The sequence below is a fragment of the Miniopterus natalensis genome, chromosome 9 (assembly GCF_054644295.1).
Source record: "Miniopterus natalensis isolate mMinNat1 chromosome 9, mMinNat1.hap1, whole genome shotgun sequence".
Classification (NCBI taxonomy): Eukaryota; Metazoa; Chordata; class Mammalia; order Chiroptera; family Miniopteridae; genus Miniopterus; species Miniopterus natalensis.
The window spans coordinates 38081425-38109056 of NC_142089.1; the positions used below are offsets into that span (position 1 = coordinate 38081425).

The 27632-nt window shown below is 40.6% G+C and overlaps 1 non-coding gene across 1 annotated transcript; it reads right to left on the reverse strand.

Moving 5' to 3' along the window:
• Positions 1-24740: 24740 nt before the first annotated feature.
• Positions 24741-24847, reverse strand: LOC148092442 (U6 spliceosomal RNA). Its single transcript, XR_015715094.1, has one exon. It is a non-coding gene; the product is annotated as a U6 spliceosomal RNA (small nuclear RNA).
• Between the last annotated feature and the right edge of the window lie 2785 nt (positions 24848-27632).

Consider the following 27632-nt stretch of genomic DNA (forward strand, 5'->3'; position numbering starts at 1 on the left):
TATGAAGGAAGAAACACAGGGTCCCGAAGTAGAGGAACTGGGGTTTAGTTCTAACATTTTAAAATAGGAAGATTTAAAATGGAAGATGATTTCTCAAGCGCTACCCTCAGAGTCCGACTTACCTAGATATCATCCTATGGAGTCTATGGATGAACTTAGTGAATTTAGATGGGGCTGAGGAACGGTCATGTAATGGAGAGGTGTTTTACCCTGATGAGCCCACAAATAGAATTCAAGGGTCCATGAACTTGAATGTGAAAAAAAAATCACATCTTTATTTTCACTGACATCTAACTGAAACATAGTATTTCCTTCCACACAGAATGCAGGCAACGAAGTATAGTACTATCAGCAGTACCTAGGATTTTGTCATTAATAGAAATCATAAATACTTTCATGTCATAGTTCATGCAGTTATCTTAAAATATTTACACTGCTTTGAAATGATGGGTGGAACTTGCTGCTAGCACTTATTAATGTACCCATAAAGAAGCAAATATATTACTATATATTACAAATTTAAAAATATTTAAATAACGGTTCCCTTTGTAACCATAAGCATTTCACTTACATTTAAAACATGTTTTATTGCGAATGGGTTGAGAGACTTTAGCAGACCACCAAAGGCTTTAAAGTGAGGAAGTGGGAGAAAGAGAATGGTGGAAGGCGGAGAGAACGACAGGCGAGACAGAAGCTGGAGCTGACGCTGGGAGCTGCAGCATTTCCAGTGTTGGCGGTGGACGCGTGACCATCAGCAGAGAGGGTGTGAAATGACGGAGCCAGCACGTGGGCGTGGGCAAGCACGGCCACCCCTCTCAGTCAGAGGCGCTTCCGTGGAAGGAGCCTCTGCGGGCTGAGTTTAGGAAGGAATTAGTACCGTCAGGAAAAGTAGAAGTTTGAGTCTATGTCAAGAGAGAGGATTCATGATACCAGTGGCAGCAACTGCTACTTATCGGGCACTTACTAAGTATTTAATAAATACTTATTATTTAGTTTAATCTTCACAAAAAATCTTGGGGAGCATAGGTATTTGTATTGTCTCCATTTTATAGATGAAGAAACTGAGGGTCAGATCCAGTAAGGGAACTTGTGGAGCTAGCACAGGCCTGCGAACCAAACCCTCCTGATTCCAAGCCTGTCCGAGTTGCCCTGCACCGTGTTGAGTTAGCGGGTCCCAAGGCGCCAGCAAAAACAGCAGCTGGGGGGGGGGGGGCTGCCCGGGGGTGAGAGCAGGGTGAACCCGGGAGGGAAGCCTTTGACGGAATGTGCCCAGGATTTTGGAAAACCAGGCTTAAGGACACAGGCATTGTGGTTAGTAGACTGGAGAGGTTGAAGAAGACATGGGATGGCACAGATTTACTTGTATTTCACTGGCATTGAAAACCAGGTTCCCATTGTTTCAGAAAGTTCTAGATAGATGGGAAGTTTATGTAAGAGACTCCATTTCTCTCTTCCCTCTGCACAGCACATCCTGCCACCGGGGGGGTGAAGAGTCTGGTCTCCGTGGCCCTGTGAGGCGACACTTTGAGGCTTCTCTTCTTTGCCTGGCCTTCAGACCCCAATTTTCCAGAGACTGCAACGGAGAAAGACCTTTTGTTGCTGTACGATACGGGGGAAACTCCCAGTGCTGTAAAACAGACCGAGGACTTTGCAAAATATAGCAAGTTCATGTCTGCTAATATGTTAAGTTATTTGGCCTCCCTAGTGTGAGTAGTGATTTGTTGTTTTCATGCTAATACAAATTCTTGTATTAATAGGAGCATGGCCTTGGGTTTCTTCATCCGCCTGGGAAAAAATTACTTGTTTGATGGTAAACAAAGAACAGAAGAATTGATTCACTGTCTTCATTTTTAAAAAAAGATGGTATGAAGCAATAGTGGAATAATTTTAATTGTAACCTTCTAACACTTGCCATCAGTAAGATCACTTGTGCTCTGTTTTTAGGAAACGGAGTATTAAAGAGTACATACAGCATTAGAAATGCAAAACATGACCGCATGTTCTCAGGATTTTGTCAGCGTTGCATGAAAGAGCGCTTGTGCTGGGATGCTCAGCTCTGAGGGTATTCTCTGTTCAGTGTGTATTTACAGAGATGTATGAATATTTGATTAATGAGTCATGGTCTCTGGAGAAATTTAATAACTGGATTGCTGTACAAAGCCAGGCCCTTAACTGTTAACACAGCTGCCAATAGTGTCATTGACACTGCAGCCCTTTCTGAATCTAACAGATTCTAAGGAGTAAATGCCTTGCTCAAAAAGGGAGCTGTGAGGGGCATTATTCAGTTATCTGTTTTGAACTTTACTCAGTTTATAGGTTCTGATTTGTCAAGGTTTTTCCAATGAAAGCAAGCAGTGATACGGAAGCTTAAAAATGACCTTTTAAAAATGATTCCTTTCCCCAGAAATTAGTGGGAAAGTCATTGGTAAATAAAAACAGCCGATTATCCTCTGTTAGGGACTCAGTAATAATTTTTGTCTTGCTTATAGTGTACAAAATATCCACAGAGAAGAAGAAATAGGAGGTATATTTGTGATTTAGACTCACATCTATTTGAATGCCATAATCTAAATTCATTGTTAAATATAACTTAATCTTCAGGAATTATTGAAGGCTAATTTATCCCTTCTTCATCTATTTTTTTTGTTTTGTTTTTCATATCTATGGAGAAATCAATTCCAACTTTCAAAGTTAGGTAGATATTTTAGTAATGTTACTTCGTTTAACTGCTTGAGTAACAGGGAGAAATGTCAAAAAAAGATAAATTTAGTGCAGGTGCTTTTGCTGGAAGCTGTAACTGCAGGTTAGAATTATCCATGCTATGCAGAATTTCCTGCAACACTTCTCCTTAGGGCCACAATGCATTACAGCAGACATATAATGAAGCTGCTATAAAATCTCTGGTAATTAAGGGGGATTTGACAGTAATTGCAACAGTGAATCAACTTAATTATTACCTGCTTCAAAGAGAGCTAACCTGATGTTATAATCTAACCTTTTCTATTTTTAAAATGGGAGATTAAACAAGTGTATATAGCATTTAAGAATTAAATCTGTTGAGATAGAATTGTATTAATATACTTCTAATATACATTTTATGCACACGTACACACCAACTACTCAAGAAGAACTAGGAGTGGGCTCATTGTGATCCATCAGAATTATTGGGATACCCTGGAAATAGAACCAAACCCACAGTTCTGATTCAAGTCAGCTGCTCCTCAAGACACACATAGACCTTGACTGGGGTTTACCCGACACCCACAGCCTAAAGAAGGCTACTTTCTTAATATCAGCATGTAAGGAAAAGAAATGCCCAAAGTATTATCATTGTTTATATTTAAATAGACTCGGTCTTAGAACCTTAAAATCTCATCCAAAGTTACAAGCAGGTTGATATGAGGGTGAAGGTTTAGTCTCATCTGAGAGCTTTTATATAACTTGGTATATCCAACCCTGGGTACAAAGAACATGACACCCAGGTTTTAGCCCAAGTCCTGTCTGTGGTAAAGCTTCTCGTTAAAGATCTCTTCCCACTTCCTATCGCCTGCCACCTTCCTTCTCGGGTGGGAGTGGACAGAGATGGAGGCATCAGTGTGGCATTGCTGTGAGTCCATGAGAGATCAGGGACCTAGAACACTGAATAACAGGTTTCTTATTTATGGCTTGGCCCCTCTCAGGCAGATTTCCCTAACCCTCTTTTCTGCGTTTATATTTTATTCTTGTGTCTTCACTGGCTTTGGTTTTACCAATAACCATATTAACTCTGTAATTATGGAACGCTTGGACTGCAGTTTTGTTTTGGTGTGAATAGTTTTGTTTGGTTTTGCGTTTGCCATAGGCAGAGACCAATGAACGGACTCGTTTCACAGGAGATGACTGATGAAACAGATTTGGTACAGTTTGGGGATGGAACAGTCTCAACCAATGTTTGCCACACTAAAAGAATGTCCATGTGAAAGTGAACCAGAATTGATTCTCCATCCGGGCAGCAGGCCCCCCGGGCCAATCATTGATCTTCTTAAGATTTATTTTGGTGCATTGCAAATTCAGCTTGAATTCTCTGAAGGAAGATTGAGAACACATATTATGTACTGTGTTTTCTAAGGTTGCTTCATACCACTAACCAAATTCTCTCTCAATGTAGGAAGCAAATAAGTATGGTCAATAATTGAATAGTGATTAGGGAGATCAAGCAATGCGAGTTCTAATTTTGATTTCATCACTGATGGACCTGGGGCAAGTGTTCTAGAACCTCTTTCTGTTTGATTCCTCTACCAGACCAAATTACAACTACTTCGCAGGAATTCTACACAACCCAATTCACTTGTTTGTGAGAAAATGTTCACCAAAGCAGCAGCTCACCAAAGCAGTGGGCTTTGTAAAGGTAGTGAGCACAACTTCCAAAAGCACCTGTTTTGTGAGCAGGGTTTCTGCTCTCCCATGTGAACCATGGTGTCTTTAGTTCATACTCATGACTTTTAATTTACCAGGGAGTGGGGGGTCTATGTACCGTTGATCCTTCTGATTTTTGTTTTTTAAATGGTTCATTCTTTGCTAGTGATGAACAGAGGAAGTTAGAGGCCATAAAGCCCAAGCCAAGTGATTTCTACTTGATAAACAGTGTGACAAGGCCATGGAGAGAAGTGGGAGCTGTTGGCCAGAGTAATAACTTTTTACTTCCACAGCTTGTCCATGTACCTGAGACAGAAAGGTGAGCAAAACAGGCAAAGCTCCCACTCTCATGGAGCTCCGATTTAATTGTAACTTCTATTTACTGAGTGCTTACTATTCTAGGCACTTTATATACATTATCTCAGTTTTATGCTATAAACAGAAATCTGTGCTTTATAAGGAAGAAACTTGAGACTTAAAAGAGGTTAATCAAATTGCCCAAAGCTACCCAGCTGGTATTCTAATACAGATCTATTTGCTTCCACAAATGGTTGAAACCACTCAATTTTGGAATTGTCTATGGAATTAATGAACCGTAATGTTCCTTTCCTAGATATTATAAGTAAAAACTAACTTTGTCATATTTACCATACCAAATATTTATCCTATTTTACTGTAATAATGCAATGAGCTAAAGAGCTATACGTTTTTATTTTGGCCTGGTTTTTAATTAGACTTACATGACACGTTAATATCCTGTGTCTTACTAAACCCAGAAGTTAGCAGTGTTTCATGAAGACCCCCTGAAATACAGCAGAATTTTCAGTGTCAGCATTTACAATGTCAGACATACATAGGCTCCAGTGAGTTTTGAAGCTGTTGCCTTCCATGCTAAAGCTGTTACCCTCTCAGCTCCTCTCAGATCTTTGCCACAAGCTAAATATGTACTAACTTCTTAGGAGCTCTGTGAAGAATGGGCACCCATTTAGAGACCTGCATGGTAAAGACAAATTGTCATACTTCTTTGTTCTTACAAAATGATGGAGTAAAAAAATTAGGATTATACTTCTGAGAGAAAGTTAATTACACAATCACCTCAATTATTCAGGGGTAGAATATTAGATTAAGGATATATTCTTTCCTGCCTTCGGCAACAGAGAAGGACTTTTTAGTTGACGCTAATGTGATCACGATAAGTGATTAAGAGTGGGCTGGCATCACTTGAAAAATGACATATTGACATATATCTTTGAAAGGCGAAGTTTTAAGGGACCTTAAAGATTATGTAGTTCATTGTCTTCTTTTTACAGATGAGGAAACTGAGGCCCCAAAAGATAAAATTACTTGCCCAAGTTACACAGCTACACATGGCAGAGCTATGATTAGAATCTAGTTTATTCTTTGAATTGAGAGAACATTTAATTTAACGGGTTTATGTTTGGCAACTTCAGTGTAAATAGCAGAACATCTACTGATGTCTTTAAAATTTTATTCAGATTTAAGTAAATTGGATGACTTTTAAGAGTAGAATCCTGGAAAGGGATGGGGTTCCCATATTGAAACTGCCTTTCCTTTGGTGTCCAATTTGAGCATTGACGTAGACTTGGGATAATTAGTGAAACTGAAGAGAGAAAATAGAAAATGAATTGCAGAGGTAATAAGTCTGAGCTCCCTTTTAAAAATAATTCTACCCCCTCCCCCCAATTCATACCTTCACTTTTATTTTACTGTTATTGGGCCACTTCTGCGAGAGGCATAGGAACATCAGTTTCGACTGTCAGTTGGCATAACTTCAAAAGGAGGGTAGGATATGAGAAGAAAAAGAATGGAGATTTTTATGATAAATGTCTCTGTTTTTGTTATGTACCACCATGTAACATATTACCTGAAAGCATCACGACTTAATCTAATAAGGATTTGTTATTCTTGATGATTCAGTGGGTTGACTGAGCTCAGCTATGAGGTTCTTCTGCTCCACATGGTGTAGCTACAGTCACTCAGGCAGCACTATCAGCCGGGTATTTGCCTGGGGCTGGAACATCCGAGATGGTCTCTCTCTCTCTTTTTTTTTTAAATATATCTTTATTGATTTCAGAGAGAGGAAGAGAGAGGGAGAGAGAGAGAGAGAAACATCAATGATGAGAGAGTCATTGATCGGCTGCCTCCTGCATGCCCCCGACTGGAGATCGAACCCCGCAACCCGGGCATGTGCCCTGACCGAGAATCGAACCCCGATCACCTGGATCCTAGGTGGACACTCAACTGCTGAGCCACGCCCGGCCGGGCCAAGATGGTATCTTATCTTCCAAGACCACTCTCCAGGGGAACTCTCATCATTACGTAGTCTAACCCAAATTACTTTTACAGCAGGGCAGCTGACTCCTAAGAGGGCGCAAAAGCAGTAGCTTCCAGGCCTTCTGAAGGCTGGGGTGGATCTCACACAGTCACTTCCGCTTAATTCTACTGGACAAAATAACTCATAAAACCAGCCCAGATTCACAGGTAGACTCCACTGACTGATGGGAGAAATGGCAAAAAAAAAAAAAAATTGTGGCCTTCTTTAATCCACTACAACCTCAAATTTTTAGAATCTCATTTTTTGTTTCTCTTTCAGTCTTGTATCTTAACCTTCTTGCCACTTTAATGTTCACATCAAATAGTCAACAAATGCCAGCATTTCTTTAGCCCACGCAAGAACTTATTTTTTCCCTCCGTTTTTCCCAAAGATACAGAGATTCACAGACATACATGACTCAGGAGAACACTAAGATTATGACTGTGAAACCCTAGGTTTCAGAGGTGAGGAAAGGTGGATTTCTCAGCACCCTTCTACTCTTTTTAAGGTATAAAAAGGCTTCCAGACCCAGGAAATTTAAATTTTGAAATTCAAAGAAATATGAACATGTGAGGGGGAGCCAGAGAGAATTCTGGCTGGAAACTTAGATGTGTAATTTGGTTTGGCAAGAAGACCTAATCCATTTTCCCGTTGGCTGCTTAATTCTAATTTCTCTAATATAGAGTCTGAATTTGGAGAATTACCTTCTCTGACCACACACTCTTCTGCCAGACCAACAGAAAGTGTCAAACTGCCTCGGCAGAGATGGCCTATTTGACATGGAGATGTTGTAGAAACGGGAGTGAGGGATCAGCTTTGATTTCCCTAAACCTTATATGTTTAATACTTCGGAAGGCACCACACACAGAGCGCAGGCCTGCTCCTCTGCTGAGGGCAGGGACGGCCCAGCCAGCAGGGCCCTCTCACCTCCCAGTCACACAATGGTGGGAATGGGTGTTACAGGGTGGGTTTCACCATAGAGACAGCAGTGCGATTTCGAATCCCTTTTCCCCGAAGGTACCGGCGGAATCACCAAGAGGCAGCCTATTCCTCCTCAAATGAGATACAGCCGTTTATCATGTCAGACTACGCCAGGGAGGGTTAAGGCTATGGGGCTTCTGGCTGTCTGGAGCAGGATTTCATCTTGGGGCCCCTCAGGCCATATGGAGGAAGCCGAAAAAGTTCATTCTTCTGCCTTTTCCATTGTCTGGCATTCTGCCTCCCTTCCCCATCTCAGTGTCCTCTTGACCAACCTTATAGCCCAAATCCAACTCATGTGTGTAAAATAAGCATCATTAGATGTTGCTCTTATCCATTAAGAGGAGCCTTCCAATTGTATCCAAATCAATTTAGTGAACAGAAATATAAATAAATGGGTGGTTTTAATTTATAAATTTTACTATACTTCAGAAAACTTAGGAAACTGTCTTTGAACATTTGGAACAATTCTGTGAGATGAATTTGAAATTATTTCAGCCTAATAGAGACACAGTCTATGGAGGCAGGATCATGAGAGAAAACTATACATGTGTATTGTTTTTGTGGAGCTGCAATATTGAGATTCTGTTCATAGCTCCTATTAGTGTTCATCGCCACCTATTTCAGGTTTTGCACACAGTAATCGTTGCATTGTAAAAATCTTTTGTGTCTATTTTCTGAATTGCTACGTTGTCTATAAATATTTAGTGATAATTCATGATTGGGTTGTATTTACCCCTGTAGTTATGTATTACAAATGAAACGACAGCATCTGCTGAAATTAAAAGTGGCCACATTTTCACTGGAGCTTAATTAAATGCCAAAATTTATCTACATTAACAACAAAGTCGTGAAATTTATTGATCAATTCACATGATATAAGTTGACAAATGGCTTAAGCAATTTCCATAATTTTCTACACGTGTTAAAATTTGTAATGAAAAAGAACACTATATTAACATTAAATGAGAAATGAAAGGGAGGTTTTGTGCTGGGGCCAGTGCCCTGGAGCAGTGTACTTTGTTTTCCAGGCCCTGTCCGGGCTTGCTGTTTGAGCTGTGTACAGATGGGTCTCTGACAGTCCTACAGCTGTTCTCCTAATTGTCCATTAAGTGTTCTATTGATTCTCCGATTCAAAGTACATGTCTTTCAGCTCAAGCTATCGTGTGAAGTGGCAGACACATTCCTTGTAGAATGACAGAGCTGCTTGAAACCTAAAAATGTGGTCTGCCAGTTTCAATTGAGGATCCTGCTTTCAAAGGAGAAGGCTTGGTTAAAGGCGCTTTGTAATAGCTGGTTAGGTTTTATTTTCTAAACTTTTAGCATCAATCAATTAAAGCAGCAGCAGCATGAAGAGTTTTAATTCCTGGTTAAGCATGTATGGGTTGCACCTGGCTGATCCTGGTCAGGGCGAGGGGGTCCGTATTGGTCAAAGAAGATCAGCCTCCTTTAGCTGTATGCAGATTTTTCCCCCTGTGCACCTGACATGCGCAAAGTCATTTTCATTTGACTTGCAAGTTCACTTTTAGCATTTTTTAAAAAATTGAGATCATCTGCAATTCCAGATTATGCCAGTCAGAAGGCTGTTTAAAATCATCTCTCTTTAATCTGGAGAGCGAAAGATAAGATGCATATCTGTTGCGAGGACCATAAATCTTCAGAGAAACAAATAACCATAGATAAAACTGTAAAAGTTATTTAGTCTCCACTGAAAGCGGTTTATTAATCTAAAATTTCCAGTCCATTGTGTCATGATTTGGTTAGCACTCTGTATCTCATTTTGTGCAATTGTACCTCAAGCACAGAGCCGATCTCTTCCTTTTGAACTTAATCTTCTGTAATCTTAAGTGCAAGGGATAAAACAAAGCCTCCGTCAGAAACGGTGGCCTAGGTCACCCCAGATGTGTTTGCTTTCTTTTCTTAATGGGATGACATATCTGAATGTTTTTACCATTTAGGTTTATCTCTTAATTACTTTGTAATATAACATTTCAGTAGAAAAGAGTCTTATTTATCTAGTCATCTTTCAACTCTAAATGAAATGAATAAATAATGCTCATTGTCTCCTGTGTATCAATTTAATTAGGAGCTATCCCAGGGGCCCTAATCACAGATGAGGTTCTCTGGTGTGGTTTTCGCTGTTAAATAAGTTTTCAGATCCATCTAGATTCTGAAAGGGGGGAAAGAAGACTATCAAATGCACATATTTAAATGTGTTTAATATATTTGATGTACATATTTAAATGCATAAAAATGGAAAGTATAGATTATATTAAGGAAAATCACTTTAAGGATGAACTGAGAACTGTTTCTGACAATTAGCTGTTCATTCCTTTTTTTTGAAATGTCTCCTTTGTATCTTCTCACAATAGCCTCTTTTGAAGACTACTCTCTTTTCTTTTTCTCTGGTTATTGTTGAGTAAAGGAGCATGGTCACTAAACTAGTGTTCCTTTTGTCAAAAGCCAGTGATTTGTATCCCGATGCCCGGCCTGGAGTGTGACTCGCATCACCCTGACCTCCCACCGCCGCTGGAGCTTCCCAAGTAGGAAGCGAGTTGCCCGAGGGGAGAGCTGCTGAAACGGGGAGGCGGAATTTGTATACTTTTAATTTCTATCTAGTGCAATGTGTTTAGGATGTGGAAAATATTAGGAACTGTATAATCTATTCGCTTTTTAAAAACATTCACTTTGAAAAAACAACACTCGCTTTGAAATTAATAAAATACGGGAATGAGTGGAATATGTGGTTTGCATTACAGAATCTAATCTGAATGCAAGGCTTTATATATATTTTTTTGGATTACGGTACCTTCAACCCAGGTGTCCTCTTACCAAAGGATGATAAACCTTCCTGCCCTGCTTTTTCTTGGGAAACAAGTGAAAAATCTATTTCTAACACGGTAATATAGTATATATTGATACCTGCAAAACATTATGTGAATCTACTTAGACGCCAGCACTTTCAATTACACTGTTAGCCAGTTTTTAAAAAAGATTTTTAGAAGCTTTCAACTGTAGACTTTTGTCTTGTTGAATGAACTTCAGCTACACTAAATTTTAAGTAAATTTGTGATGACTGAGCAATATACATTGGCTGAGCTGGAATCCAATAACCCACAGGACAAATTAATTTTCAACAAAAAGGGCAGAAACCTCAAGTGCCATGAGTATATGGAGTCTCATTCTATCTCTCTGGAGCCATTTTTGCAAATCACCACAGCTATTCATAATCTAAATCAGTCTCCTTTAGCAGAGGAAAGATCTTTTTTCATGACAAAACAGAAGATGACATTCATTAGTGCCTAACTTGCATAAGCTACCTTAAATTTATTGGCGCTCTTCTACTTATCCGAGTAAGAATTCCTTTGTCTACAGCTATAGGAAAATTCCAGTTGTACTACTTAAAAATATAAATTGTCACTTTTATCAGAACTTTTGGCAGTTTACTTTATTTTAGGAGTAAAACTGGTGGTTAAGGTTTTAAGACTTCCAATGGGCGTTGTTTCAATCATATTTAATAGGGGCCTAGGATAGTAATAGGATTATGTATACGCTTCTCTGCTGCCAAGAAAATCCACCGTTTCATCCACGCACCGCTGGGAGGTTTGTGGGAAAACCAGCGTTTGTGGAGGGCAGTGTGGCTAAATGTGTCCTGTTTCCTGCCAGCGGTGGACACACTTAAAACGACCCAGCCTGTTTGCTTATATATCCAAGGGCTATGTGTGATTTTAAAAGGGACAAAATGCTTATAAGGCATCATTTTGAAACGTTTCATGAGCTGTTCTAAACCTTTCTACCTGAAGAAGAGACCAGTCAGGGGGAAACTTCGCCTTGTATTATGTTCATCACCTTCTGATTAGAACCCTTCTTTTGCTGGGCTCGTTTGCAAGAACCAGCCTTGGATCCATGTGGAAAAATTAAGCTGTTGCTACATCCTTAGAACCGTATTTTTGCTTTTTGTCTTCTCCTATCTCAACACATGCTGGTTAAAAAAAGATTAGGAAAAACAGAGTATACATAAATTTTGCAATGGTAGTATTCGTTTGTTTGTGTTGGGTTTTGATCCTGATGATCAGATGCTTTGACCTGATGCGACAGGGAGGAGAATTAGCCAGGAAGGATTCGGGGCAGGGCGCAAGGCCACCGTGGCGCATTGCTGTGGAGCTGGAGGAGAGCGTGGGTATGACCTTGACTGAACCTGACTTGGCTACGGTAGCATAAGAGAGCCCGGCCCGGAAAGAATCTTTCACTAAAGCTTCTTTTTCTGTGTGTCTGCCTAGTGCCCTAATGCCTGAATCCACATTTCTCTCTGTTGCTGGTCATCATTTATCTTAGGAGGCAACACTGGGGCAAGCCTTGGGCCTGGAATGAAGGGAGAATTGAGTAGACCACAAGTGGTGTGGCCCATGAAATGGAAGAAGCCTTGTACTCCAATTACAATAAAAATAAATATTTAATTTAATGGTAGGAGTTGTGGGAAATTTGGGATTAAAGGGAGATGAACAAAGAGAGTTACCAATCCTTTCTGATTATATATTGGCAAGGGGGATTTCAGAGTACCGATCAGCATAATCTCAGATGTACCCAGGCTTGACAAAGACTCCCTAGTGGTGAAAACACTGTATCCAAGTTAGTGAGTCAACATGTAGAGTGAAAGTTAGAGGAGACTACCCACAATTATATAAAATATAAAGTTTATTATAAATTTCTCATCTCCAAAAATGTATACAGAGTAAATCCATGTGAGCAAAACTGAGTTTGGCCACTAGATCTAATAAACAGGGCAGAAGCCAGGGTATGATTACCTGAAGAATGAATTTTTCTGAGGTCTTGGAAGTTTAAGTAGTGATTGATACCTGGAGGTTTTTATTAACTAGTATCAGCTGCCCAAAGACTGGTAGTTTACTAACTAGGTAATGCTCCCTCAGAAGTCGAGTTGATTTTAAAAATGATATAAAACACTCAGTTGAAATTTCCTTCCCCCAGATTTATTCAAAGATATCCCTGATCCTTGCTAATGATTTATTCAGATTTGGTCTCCATCCAATTGGTTCCAGAATATAGTCTCTCTCAGTTTTATAAAAAGTAGTTCTTTACTCCTCAAAATATAGTCGTATTAGTTTACAAATCTGAGTTGTTGAGGATGCCATCCTTTTATGAAGATGTGGGCACAGTAAACTATCCATCTCCTCAACACTAAAAAGGAGAGTCACATGTCCCTTGAACAGGGAAGAGGGATAACCTGGCAATAGAACACGTACTATAATTATTTTTCCAGCAGATGAGCTGGCGCACTGAATCTGCATACAACACATTTGTCCAGGAAGAAAAAAATTGAAGACATCGTTGTTCTGGTAAACCTGACTGGTTCATGTTAGGTCAGTCATTGCGACCTAACCAATTGCACTAATCAGGCTAGTCGTGGTTATTAAATAAGCACCCACAAAGTCTCCATAAAGGTGGACTTTTAAAGTCAAGCAATGCCTTTCCCCCCCAAGTTGGAACAAAAAGCTCTACAGCAGATTAAGTCAAAGAGCAGGACTGGAAGTGGAGCTTCAGTGTGACAGGCTAAAACTAACATCCTGGGCTCTTCCCATAAAACGCCGCCTGTTCTTCCAGAACCACGCTGCCTGCATTCAAACACCAACATGACCACTTGTCGTGCGACCCCGTGCAAGTTACTCAGTCTCCCTGTGCTTCAGTTTCCATCTCAGGAATAATAATAATTCCTACCTTACAGAGTTGTGGGGAGTCTTAAATGAATCGATACTATTGGTGCCCACCTGCCTCTCTGGTGTCCATGCTGTTATGCGATGATGATTATTAGTTTTCTGTATATTTGGCCCATCAGCACCATTCAACAGTTTATCACTTTCTCTTCCTTGCCACACCCTTCGCTTGGTTTGCAAGATGCTTGTCCTGGCTTTTCTCCTCCACTGCTTTTCCTAACGTGTTCATCTCTCTAATCTCTCGGGGTGGGAGTGCACTAGAGCTTAGTCTTTGGTCTCTCTCTTCTCTTGTTTATGCTCCTTTATGATTTTCTGCAGGTTCATGTCTTTAAATATCATCTATATGGTGTCTACTCCCAAATTTATAACTCCAGCTTGAATCTCTCCCCTTGACTGTCTTACCTCTCCAGTTGGCTATCTCAGATTTAGCACAAAGTTAAAGCCCTGACCCCCCCCCCACCTCTACCCCTCAAAAGCTGCTTCTTCCACAGTCTTCTGTCTCAATAAATGGCAGTTCTATCTGTTCAGTTGCTCAGGCCAAAAACCTTGAAGCCTTCCTTGACTCCTCTCTCTCTTTCTCATGCCTTGTATCAGTTCCACCAACAAATCCTGCCATCTGTGTCTAAATATGTATCTAGAAACCAACCTCCGCTCAACACTTCACTGCTACTATCCTGTTCTGAGCCTCTGTCATTTCTCACCTGGATTATAGCAATAGCTTCTATATATCACCCTTCTACCTCTAATCTCAACACAGCAAAGAGAGTGATTTTTTAAAAAATCGCATCAAAACCCTCCCATGGTGTCTCACATCGCTCAGTGCAGAAAACAAAGTTTTTACAATGGCTCACAAGGCCCTTCATATTCTGGTCCCTGGTGACCCCTCTGACCTCATCTCCTCTAACTCTGCCCTCAGCCATCCCGGCCTCCTGGTTCCTTAAACTTGCCGGGCAGGCTCCTGCCTGAGGCCTCTGTGCTTGCTTTGCCCTCTGCCTGGAACTCCCTTTCCCAAGATATTCTCATAGCTTGTTACTGTGCATCTTTCAGGTATTTGCCTCCACATCACCTCCCCATTGATGTCTCCTCTGACCCCCTCACATCCGGTTCTTTTTCTTTTCATTCCGTTTGATATTTCTTCATCGCACATATCACCACCTGACACTCTGGATGTTCTGTTTGTTTGTGCGTATCTCCCCTAGAAGATGTAAACTCATAGATAGTAGAGGTTTTGTGCCTTTCTTTACTGTTAGATTTCTAGTTCCCGCATCAGTGCCTGTAACATCTTAGGCCTCAATAAATATTTGTAGAATGAGTGAATGAAGTGCTTACAGTAGTTCCTAACATGTAATGAGAACTCAATAAATGTAAACTATATTTTATTCCAATTATAAACTTGCCATTTGTGCATAGTAGAAGATAACTCTAAGCAAAGAGTCTCCCTATGCATATTAATAACCCTGTAACTCTATTTAATAAAGTTCTTTTATTATTTCACTTTGGCCTCAAAATATCCCTTTTGGGTGGGTTACCACAGTGCTTAGCACCATGCTTTGTACACCCTCAGTGAATGTTTGTTGAATAAAATAAGTAGTTCAGTTTCTGAACTGAGAATCTCCCTTTCAAATGCCAAGAATAGAAGAAGAGCTGTTCTTCAGGACCAGCTCCCCGATAAAGCTTTTCAAGACAAAAGCAACAAGAACTTCCATTCTAAGCCTTTGTTTTTAGCCCTGGGTCCTTCTTATTTAACTTAAAATCATTGGGCAATTTTAAAACTTTAACTTCGTTTTGCATTGTAGAACTTGGTGTTCATGTATATTGTAATACAATGTTCAGTATCATAGTAAATGATAGACATGTTTGCGAAGATACCTTCGTTAGGTCAGTTTAATAAATACAGAGATCTACTATGTGCTAAGCACTGTGCTAAGTGCTAGGGATTTTTAGATGGATATTATTTGGTTCAGTCTTTGAGGATCCCAAGAGCAGTGGAGAAAACAGATATGTAAATAATTGCATTTCAACACGGTGTGATAAATGCTATAATAGAACCATATACAAAGGTACAGAGATAGCAAATAGGAAGAAATGATTAATTTGGGGAGATACTGTCACTTGAGGAGAAGGTGACAAAAAAAAAGGAGGGCTTCATAAAAGGTTATGCCCAAGCAAATATTTTATGTATGAAAAATATAAATAGGAGTTATTCTGGTAAGTAAGGTGAGGGCTGGAGAGGGTGAAGGCATTTTAGATAGAGGGAACAGCATATTCAAAGACACAAAGACGTGTAACGGCATAGTGTGTGCAGAAAGTTACCAAAAATTTGGCACCACTGAAGCACTGTGTGTGTGTGTGTGTGTGTGTGTGTGTGTGTGTGTGTTTAGGGGGTGGTTGCATATGTGGGAAGTCACAGAACATGAGGCTGCAAGGCTTCCCGTGCAACATAAAGAACTGGTACTACCCCATGTGGTCAGTGGGAAGCTATTCAAAACAGAAGCATGGCTGTAAAAACTACACTGCCTGCGCCATAGAGGGGGCACTGAAGAAGATAAGAGCAGAGGTAAGGAGACTACTAGGAGGCTATGGGAAGAGCCTCGGGGTAAGATGGTGATGGCCTGAACTAAGTAAGACAAGGTCACTGGAGATGGGGAGGAAGAAAGAACTGCCATTTGACCCAGTGGTCCCACTTCTAGGAATATATCCTAAGAAACTTGAAACACCAATCAGAAAGAATATATGCACCCCCATGTTCATAGCAGCACAACTCACAATAGCTAAGATCTGGAAATAGCCCAAGTGCTCATCAATAGATAAGTGGATAAAAAAGCTGTGGTACATTTACACCATGGAATACTATGCAGCTGTAAAAAAGAAGGATCTCGTACTCTTTGGGACAGCGTGGATGGATCCGGAGAGTATTATGCTAAGTGAAATAAGCCAGGCAGCGAAAGACAAGTACCACATGATCTCACTTATATGTGGAATCTAATGAACAAAATAAACTGATGAACAGAAGAGATCCAGAGACACAGAAGTGTGGAGCAGACTGAGGGATTTCAGAGGGAAGGTAGGGGTGGGGAACTGGGTGGGAAGAGATTAACCAAAGAATCTATATGCATACATGCATAAAGCATGGACACACACAATAGTGTGGAGAAGGCTGGGTGTGTGTGTGGGCAGATGCTAGGTGGAGGGGGTCAATGAGGGGATAAGGGGGACATCTGTAATACTTTCAACAATAAAGATAAATTTAAAAAAAAAAAGAAAGGGCTTTTGAGACTTTTCTTAAGACTTAGGCAAAACTAATTTGATTGATGGCATTTAGGGAGCATGAGGATGACAAACACCCATTTGCTTCATAAAAGTACATTTCTTACTCCTAGGTTCTAAATAAGTTGGAGCCTCATTATTTGCTGAGAAGGGGCATTCTGGGAACAGAAGCCGTGGCAGGACTCTAACTCCACAGGCCCACGGCAGAGCATGGTCTCTTTGGGGTTTCACCTCCAGAACTGAATGGTTGGTTTCCAAGGCCAAGAACCCTATTCTGGTCACACAAAGAACCCTATTCTGGTCTCTAAGAGTTGGAGTGAGTCTCAGACAGAGGTCATTTAGTTCAAACTTCTGCCTAATGCAGGAACCATTTCTGTAGTATCCCAGACAGAAGATTATCCAGCTTCAAATTGACATCCACTTCCAGTGGTGAGGACTTTGCTACTCCTTAAAACAGCCCCTTCTACCTTTGACCAGCTCTGTTAGAAAGTTCGACTCTACACTGGGCCAACATGGACCTTCTATTCTTTGGTTCTGGTGATATCCCATAAGGCCTAACAAGTGCGATTCTGTTTCCAAAAGAAGTCTTACTCAGGAATTAAGATGACTTTTGGGTCCCTCAAAGTTTTCTCAGTTCTAGCTGCCCCTGTGGGACTTGGTTTCTGGGCCCTTACCACCTTAGTATTTCATGCTCCTGTGGACAAGCATGAAATATCAGTGTTTCTTTTCACATTCAACACCAATAGTCCACCATAATACAGCACAGAGGGTCTGGCCACAAAAGCCAAAGGTTTGGACATGCATTTTTATCAAGGTAGCCTGAGGGTCTCAGTTTTGTTAAGCAGCCAAATCATTTGCACTTGCTGACGTTCTGGTCACCAAACTCCCCCAGCTAAATCTGTCTTCTCTTGTCATATCTTACTCTTACCCTGTCAATCCTATCCAGTTCAACTGATTTTTAGAATCTATGTGCAAGACTTTACTATGTATGTTCCTGTAAAATTTCACCTTCTTGGGTTTGTAGACCCAGAGTTTATATCTGTGGCTAAAGTTTACGGATCTAAGACTAAAAATCATCATATTAACTGTGCTTTTAGTTTTGTGTCTTCTGCAAATTTGATAAGCTTTCCTTGAGGGTCACCTCTGACTGCACCTGCTCCTCCCCGCCATCTGTTTATGTTCCTCCCTTGCCTTGCTCTTTTCCTAATCCCAGAGTAGCTCAGGGGCTTTAACTGAGGGTCTCTCCTGCCACAGCAGCCGATGCCCCCCACGCCCCTCTGCCCCTCAGCCTCTGTTGTTGCTGCAACTCCCCTTCCCTCGCTCCTGGTGACAGTGGCCTGCCTGGGAGGGATCTCTGGGGCTTGTGTCGCCTCTGCCCACTGCTCACTTCCACATTGCTGCTGACATTGTTCTCATTCATTCTGCTTCTCCATTCCTCTTCTCCAGCAGACCCTGGGCTCAGATGGGAAACCCTCCACCCCCAAGAAGTTTTTAAATTACATGCCACAGTGGAAGGCCTTCCCGTGTGTGTGTGTGTGTGTGTGTGTGTGTGTGTGTGTGTGTGTGTGAACATCTGGGTCAGTGTCACAGACCTGTTTACTTTATCCTTTTAGGTTTTTTATAGGCTCCCTAACTCTTCACAGAATTTCTTCAAGGCTGGGACAAAAGACAACAGAAGTTGTAAGCCACAGAAGCTCTGCTGATGGCTTGGCACATAGCTGGCACTCAGTGCCCAGGGTGTCGCACCTCAAATTCTCATTTCCCACCAGCCCTCCACCAAGTGTCCCTGGCTTGAACGAATGAGCTTCCACCAGCTACCTGAGAGGATTCCACCTCTGTGCTCTCCTTTCAGAGCACATGAGGAGCTGAAGGACAACCTTTGTCCCCTAGAGTCAGGCCAGGAGTCTGTCGTGGAAGCAAACATCAGTTCCAACCTCTGTGCTCTTTTTGGAGTATTGCTTCTTCACAGAAGCAGAATCTGTATGGGGCTATAATATCCCTGAATTGAGAGGCAGGTTTCCAGAATGCTCACTGCTCATCACATCTTTTATTGAATGTGTGCTTCATCCATCCAGAAACTTTCACCGGAAGGCTTTTCTCTTCAGACCTGGCCCCAGTCTACAGAACCCTTTCACCTTGGCAGCTAGGACTTAACTTCCCTTAGCATAATTCCCTCCTCTATTAAATGAGAATGATACCCTTTCCTTCCTCAAAGAGTTTTTTTCAAGGACCCAATGAAATACTATATGTAAATCATCTTACGTGCTCCAAGAAACTATGCAGGTATTATTATTTTCTAGAATAGTCCATGGTCCAATTCAGCTTTAAGGGTCTAACTCTGGCAGACGGAAAAGATGTGACCAATGGAAGAAAGTCCCTTGGGGGCTACAAAACTGTCACAGGGCATAATCACCCTTATTTTGCTGATGAAAAATCAGACCAGAGAGGACAGGGGACTTGCCTTGAGATTCGCTTGGGTCAGAGGACCTGCAGAGAAGCAGCAGTCCCAAAGCTTGAGAAGACGAGATTGCCAGCCAGCAATCCCAGACGTGTCCTGCCTCTCACCCGGTCAGGGAAACCACCAGTCTTTCTCTCAGGTGGATGGTTTGTTAACCTCTTTTCTTACCCTGAGAGCAATGGCAGGCTTCCCATGGCTCATAGGCTCCTCGAGGCCCCACCTGTGTCCTTTGATCGAGTGGATTTCCCAAGTAAACGCAACCATGTTGTCTGTCTCTCAGCCACTCGGCTGCGCAGGGAGTGCGGGCTCCGCTCGGGACCAGCCGGGGCGCCGGCGCCGCCTCTGATCTATAGCGCGGGGACCGCAGGGCATCTGAGTTGTAACAAGAACAAGATGAGCTTGTGGCCTCGGGCTTCTAACCTGCTCCTCAACCCACACTTCAAAGAAAGTTATTACACAAGAGTTAGACTAAATCACACCAAACTGCAATGTTTGCGTACTGTGGCCCATTTTCAGATCTCGTTGTATCTTACCATGAGTTCCTCAGAGACCCAGTTGGGAGCAGAACAAAACGACCCAATGATAATTTAGTTGTAGGTCTTTAAAAACAAGCCCAACTGATTTATTTTGAAATTTCAGTTAAGCATGATGTCAGGGAAATCTCTCTGGCTATTTATCACCCCTTTTCCTCTTGCATAGTCCGAGTAGGCAGAATAAAATTAGAAACCGGCTACTCACATGCTTGCAGTTTTTGTTGTAGGCAGATGTTCTTACTAGAATATCAGAACCTTAAGATGTTTTGATGATAATTTTCTGCCCAAAGGACACTCATCATAGCAAGGAAGGCCTTTATTATGTCCTTTGCTCTGTTTATTAGCCATGTTATGCAGGTGCTGTGGGAAGAGGCAGAATAGATGATCTAAGGATATATATTTCACTTTGGTTAGACCAACTACTTCCATTTTTCCAAATCACCACAACCTGAAAGCATGAAAACTTGCATTTTTCTTTTTTAGCTTTCAACAATGGGTACAAGATCTATAGGGTTTCTGAACCATCAAAGAAATAAAACTTATATTCATTGTTGTCTAGTGTTAAGTATGTTTTGTAGAATGATTTAGAAAACTCTATGACAACTCTCATTTAGTCTAGTAATTGAACCATTAAAACCTGCCCCTCCCAGCCATTCGTTGCATATTTATTGTGTGTGACAGTGAACCTTTTAGAAAAACTTTTATTTCCAACCAGGAGTCTTTGCAATGTCTCAGAATCATGAAGGGTCAGACTGGGAGAGATGGCCAAGGTGTCTGAAGTAGTCAAATGAGATTACAAAGACAGATAACTTACCCAAGGTCACACAGCAGTTACTCAGAGCCATGGCTAGAATTCAGGTCAGAGCTTTTCGCTAATACTCATATGTAACACTTCTCTTGTGAAATCAGGGGTGACAGAAGAACCAAACTGAAAGAATTTTGCATGAACAGAGACAAAAGTGAACTGTTTATCACAAATCCAAAGGCAATTAGGTAAAAAAAACCCAAAGGTACCAAAAAAAAAGTACTTATCTTCAAGAATTGCACAGTCTTGTGAAGATGATAGATACATAAACCAACAATTAAAATGTGGTGTGATAACTGATGTAACAGAGGTAGGGACAGAGTAATAACAGAATGCAGAGAAGGGGCACCTAACTCAGAAGAAGGAAGGTGTTGGTTGGAGTTGGGGGCAATGCCCCAAAGGAAGTGGCACTTTAATTAACTGATTTTTTAAAATATGCTTTCATTGATTTTTTTTTAATAGAGAGAGGAAGGGAGAGGGAGAGAGAGAGAGAGAGAGAAACATTGATGAGACATGCACCCTCCCCTACTGTGGATCGAGCCTGCAACCCTGGGCATGTGCTCTGACTGGGAATTGAACCGGCGACCTCTTGGTTCATGGGTCAACGCTCAACCACTGAGCCAATTGACTGATTTTTCATAAAGATTTTCTTGTATGTTTTCTATATCCAATAAGCTGTTTATGACATTTTAAAGCTGTTAGTTCAAGGTAGTCAACACAATGTCGCTTAATTGCATTTTCTCTCTTACACACACACAAACACACACAGTCTTTCACACTATTTTTACTGTCTCATTGTACAGCTGCTTTCTTAAACTTAAAATGTCAACACGAAGACAGTGGTTTGTGAAGACATTTGTTGCTTGCAGGGAATATCAAATGTGCTGTTCTCAGAAGCTTTGAATGCATCCCTTATTTGACCAAAGCAGCAAACTCGGACGATGAAGCACTGAGTCGAGGGCATTGCTCGTCACACATGACTTTTAATCAAGAGATATTTCTAAGGTCTTTCCATATTTCCTTATTATTTTTAGATTGTAAAATATCAGCTTTATAATAAGATAAGTTTACATGTGATAAAATTCAATTTTAAGTCTACAATTTGACGAGTTTTGACAAATGTATACAATTGTGTAATTACCATTACCTTCCAGATATAGAACATTTTCAAAACTTGAAAAAGTTCCCTTGGGCTTTTTTGCAGTCACTGGATTCAGTCATAAGGGTGAGAGCCGTAGTGAGCAACTGTTAAACGGCTGGAAAGCACGAGCAGTCTAAAGAACCAACATCCACTGAGCACTTTCTAGATGCCCTACTGAAATAGATGCATAGATTTATTTACACCCTTAGAGGCCCTGGGGGGGTATTATCTCCATTCTTCAGAAGAGGAAACTAAGGCCCAGAGAATGGAAATAATTTGCTCAAGGTCATTGAGCTAGAAGAGGTGGAGCCAGAATTCCACCCAAGCAGTGTTCCAACATTACCTTCTCACTGCTAATACGTAGAGGGAAAGATATAAAGAAATATGGGAAGTGAAACACAGAAGACCAGATAGTCTAATTCTATTCATACGAAATTCTAGAAAAAACAAAACCAGCCATCAAAAGCAGATGACTGGCTGCCAGGCATGGGGGAGGGGATTGACTGCAATGGGAACTGTGTCAGGTTATGGAAATATTCCACATCTTGATTGTAATGGCAGTTTTGCCACCATATACATTTGCCTAAGCTCATCAAAATGTATTTTTAAAATTGATTTTTATTATTTGCAGATTATATCTCAATAAAGCTAATTTTTAAAAATCTAAAAAGAAAAAATCTAGAAAGACCTTGGAACCACCTCTTTGTTTGAAAGTCACAGCAACACCGTCACCTTTAAGGATGTAACTTGTCATATTGAATAATGAAAGCATAGAAATATTTTATATGTAACTTGATGCTAAAATTTTAAACCCGGCAAAAATAAATTAGTGCTCACTATAACTTTGAAATTAAATCAACAAACTCTATTTTCTTGCACTAAATGAACAATTTCGTATACGCTTTTCTGAATTCGTTGCAAACGCCTGGTGAACAGGGGCCTGATTAAGCATGATGCAAAAAGAGCTTGCAAGTAGGACTGTTTACTAACATTTCAATTTCTATGCCTCATTTATTAGACTTAGAATAAAAAGGTGAGAGGGCTGTTTGGGATTGTCTTTAACCTTGATGATATTTCCACTGAAGCAGCATAACGGCTCTTAATTGCTTAAGTGAAAAGAACGTGTTGACGTGTCCTTCTTGGGGCTAAGAGCTTAGAGCCTACACCATTATGCTAATTCAAGCATTATATACACCAAAGTATTTATGGGACTGACACAAGTGATGTTGCAGGTAAAGGGCTGTGAAATGGTCTGTAAACAGAGAGAATTGATTTGAGGCCCAAAAGCAGTGCTGTTAAAAGTCACAGCCATTGAACAGCCAACCCTACAATTTCTATCCAGATTGTCAAACTGGGTCAGACAGTGTCAGCAGGGCTGCCATTAGAGATCAGATGGGTGGTTTAATAATATGTAAACCAACCACATAAACAGGTAATTCTCATGGTCAAGGTCCGTACCCATCCAGTGCTTGTGTGTGTGTGTGTATAAATTTTCACTGTGGAAACTTCACAGTGCCATATTTAGTCAAATATTAATGCATTTTTTGTTTATTTGTTTGTTTTGACAAAAGAAAAACTTCCAGCAGGTACAAGTTAGACAAGAGAACAACAATGCAATGCAAAGACATCCAGGGAGAATGAATCTGCAATCATATAAAAAGAAGGGACGAGCAGATTCTTGCACTTGACCTTCCAGGCTTTCGACATCACTTGTTTTTTATGTATCTCTTTCTATAATAGGATTGTACATTTTTTAAGCCAACCTCAAAATAATGATGTAAGGCTCCTTGTCACCTGCATTACTACCATGCCTCACTTGGGACATTAAAATACATATAATCGATTTCTTGAAAAACTAGGTTCTATTTATACAGTCTCCAAAATTACAACTGGATGGCTTAGTTCCATCTTCGCTTTAAATCTGTGAAAACCAGAATTCTCTAATTGTTTAGTCTGATTTTAGAAGGCTGTGATGGAAAATTTCCTTCCATTCCAGCTTACAGGCAGAGGGGGAAAATCACGGTTCCCTTCCTCCTCCTTCCCAAAACAAAACAAAACAAAATCTGTGAACATAAGAGGGGCAGAGGAGGATGGTCAAGACTATGGACTTTGAGTTTGAATCCCTACTGTGCCACTGAGTGACTTAGGGCAAGTTATGCAACCTCCTGGTGCCTCAGTTTTTCCCTCTGTAAAATGGGGCATTTACCTCACAGATTTATTGTGGGGATTAATTTGTAAGAAGTGCCTGGCACTGAGTAAACATTCAAACATGGTAAATATGACTGACACATACTTGGCCTCATAAACTTTTGACTTATGCCTGATATAATTTCCATCTAAGTACAATTCTTTCCATTCTTGGGGTTCACAGAGATTACTAACACTCTAGGGAGTTGATGGGATATGTACATTATTTAAAAAACAAAACAGCTCACTGTTGACTCCTTTTTTGTTTTTTACCTCGGTGAAGGTTTTTTGACACAGGATTAGCTTCTGCCTCAGGAGCACATACTTCTCATTTGATTTTAAAGTTGGTCCTGCTCGCATGGGGCACTCACTGTGAGTGGAATAACAGTGACACCCTGTCCTCATTCACATGGGCCAGTTCAATTCTTCAGGCCCCCACTTTTGGAGAACATGCAGGATGCTTTTCCTCGTATTAGATAGACATCTTATGTAAATTTGATGCCATTCCAAGCCAAGCTTTTGGTCTAGAGCTCTGCTTATATTGATTAATAGCTTTAATTAAAACATCTTTTTCTAGGTATATACCTGCTCAGGAGAAGTTGATGAATTTCAGAATCATGAATGATTGTATTTAAACTTGACACAGTATGAAATCGAGACATGGTCTAACCATCATATGATTTTACTATCCTTTTAACTGTCTTCCTTTAGAATGTGCACTAATGAAAAGATAAGATTTTGATTTAATTTTAATCAGTTAGCCAATCAGTTCCAGGTGTGAAATATATTATGGTATTTTCTAAGAGCTTAACATGTGAGATCATGTCAGGGGTGATACAGTTTATACTAAAAAGGTTCTGGGTTAAAATTTCTAATATGCTCCTAATGTATATTTTAGAAAGTTGTTTTTTTTTTAATATAGAGTGCTTCACGAATTTGCGTGTCATCTTTGTGCAGGGGCCATGCTAATCTTCTCTGTAGAGTTCCAATTTTAGTATATGTGCTGCCGAAGCAAGCACCAGAAAGTATTTTTAAATATAAGTATGATCTCCCTTAATTGTAGGCAAATTTTTTTTCAAATTTCTGGCACATTATTTTTAGCTGGAGGTTTCTTTGAACCTTTGAACACACATAAATTTGTCTCAGGGATGCTGTTATTAACACTGGCTGGGGAGAAAATCAGATGATTGGACCAGAGGTGATCTCTAGAGTTTATTTTCTTTCAATCCTTCCCATAGGCAGGCCTGTGCCCAATAATTCTGGACCAGTAGGAATCTAGCTTATTTATAAATGTATCCAAAAGATTTCACAGCCTCACATAGTAACCCATTCAGAGATTCTATCATCCAGGCCAGCAATTCTTCAAGAAAGTTTAAACCTGATACCCAAGAACAACATTACAGATTGTGCCCCTCCTGTCCTCTGGGCAAAGTCAGAGAGGTGTACAAACAGCCCAAGTTGGTTCTCTGGTCCCCTTAGGCCACAGAGAAAAGGCTTTCAGTCTATCAGGGATGACAAATAGATTTCAGCAGGAGTGTCCATTCTGATGGATTAGCGGTAGTGCCTGGGGCGAGGTGTTTAAGTACCTGAGGCTCGTCCTGGATGGGCAGGGCCTCCTGCCGTGATCTATTAGCCATGCCTGCCACGGCGAAGGGCGGGCAGCTTCCTTGCCATCCCAGACTTGCATGTGGTGTGTTCTTCCCTGTTGCCCATTTGTCCCTGTTGAAGTTACTTCAAGTTGGAAAATCAGCACCAGTCTAGGTTAATACAAAACAGATGTTTTCTTTTACCTGCATTACATTGTAGGATTTTTATATACATTTGAAGAACATCCTGGGTGCTCTTTGTGTGCATGTGTGTGTGTGTGTTTTCCCCTGAAAAAATAAAGAATAAAAATTTCTTCTGAGAGCTTGCAACTTTTACTTCACTGAACAAATATATTGAGCACCTACTATGTGCTAGGAATGTGCCGGGCATGTATGGGTAAGCATTAATGGACAATTTTATTTGTTCAAAATATCTTTATTAAATAAGTTAAAATACATGAAAGACCCCTAAAATCCCCTAAAATGTTTCATGCCCAATAAATCTAAATTATCACCCTCCCTTTATGTTTTTTTTATATGCAGGATTTAGCTAAACATGTTTGGGCTCTCAGCATCCCTCTTGTGAGAGGAAACATGGAAACACTGGATTTGGGAGCTGAGAGATCTGGTCCCTTTTCCTGGTTCCATTACTAACATGCAGTGGGACCATGGGCAGGCCCCTCCCCTGGCCTGTGCCTCCATTCCCCATCTGTAAAGGGGAACACTGCTGACCCCTCGGATGATGTGGGGCTGGTCATGTGGCAAAGGGAAGCATCTGAAACAAACATTTTATGGCAATGCTTTCTAACTTGGGCCCTGAGTGCTATAATCAGCATGGAGCTTTGAGTATTGTTTAAAATTGAACAAAGGACAAACACAGGGATGGAGAAAGATCACACCAAATATTATGTAAAATATTTAAACCTTACATTTAAAGTCTTGCAAATATGGGGGAGAGGGGAATCAAGGATCTGGCCCAAGTCTGGATATATTAAGAGTTAAATAGGTTGGCGTTTTAATGAGACTTTTGGAACTTACAAATTTTTCAGAAAATTTGTTTACCTCTAACAAACCTCTGTTTCCATATCTATACAATGGGAACAGTAATAGCACCCACCTAAGAAGGTTGCATATTGGATTAAATAATGATGTAAAAAAACTGAGAACATAGTAAGATTTAAATACATTTTAGTTATTATTATATTGCTTGGCAATGCTATTTGGGTAACACAGAGGAATATGATGTTTTATTTTTTATGATTATAGTAATTCCTTCCATTTGTTAACAATAACCAAGTGCCATTACATAGCTTCCCGACACCTTGCACAGCCAGCAGTTTGGAGACTCCAGGTAAATAATACCATTTTCTCATTTAATCCTCAGAGACCTTGCGAGATGCATATACCTGCCACAGGGAGGACACTGAGACCTGGAGAGGTCAGGTGACTCGCCCAAGGTTACAGAGCGGAGAAGTGGCCAAGCCTGGACCTGGACCTGAGTGTAGAGCTTCTGCCTTTGATGTTGGTAAAACACTCCTCTCCTGATGACACCTGCACACCCTCAGTTCTCTCACTTTCTCACTTTAATGCATTCTTTCAACAGTTTAATGTGTTTTTGAACAATTATTGTTGAATGCTGGTTGCAACACAAAATTCAAGCAAAGCGGGGCACAGAGTTCAAAGTCAAACAGGAGAAATGTCTCAGACCAACCCAAGGAATTAAAATGTGTAATCATTTCTTTCTTTTTTTTTGTCCTAATTTCTTGGGAAAAGACCATTCAAATTTGGCCTAAAATTTAAAAACAAACTAAAAGAAACAACAACAAAAAACCAACATCTAATAGGTATGAGTAGAGACAGTAAATTGTCCTCCTCACTCATTTACTTCAGGATATTTAATATATGGGCCTAGAAATAGTAAAAGATCCTGATCTCCTAGCGTCTCCCTCTCATCTACCCCTTTCTTTTTCTTTTCAACAGTCTTCGCACCAGAACAAATACACACATGAACACAATGAGTAGAGTTAGAGACAGACTGTTCTCTACCTTAATTTTCAAGGTGATATTATTGTTGGCACTCAGGGAAGACCACCCTCCTATTCTGACACGGTGAGCAGACCCTGTTACCTTAAGAGCTGCTCATTTATATGAGTCTACACGAGTCTGTCGCCCAGACATACATTTCTCCCACTGACTCCCGTGGAAATCATTCACTCCA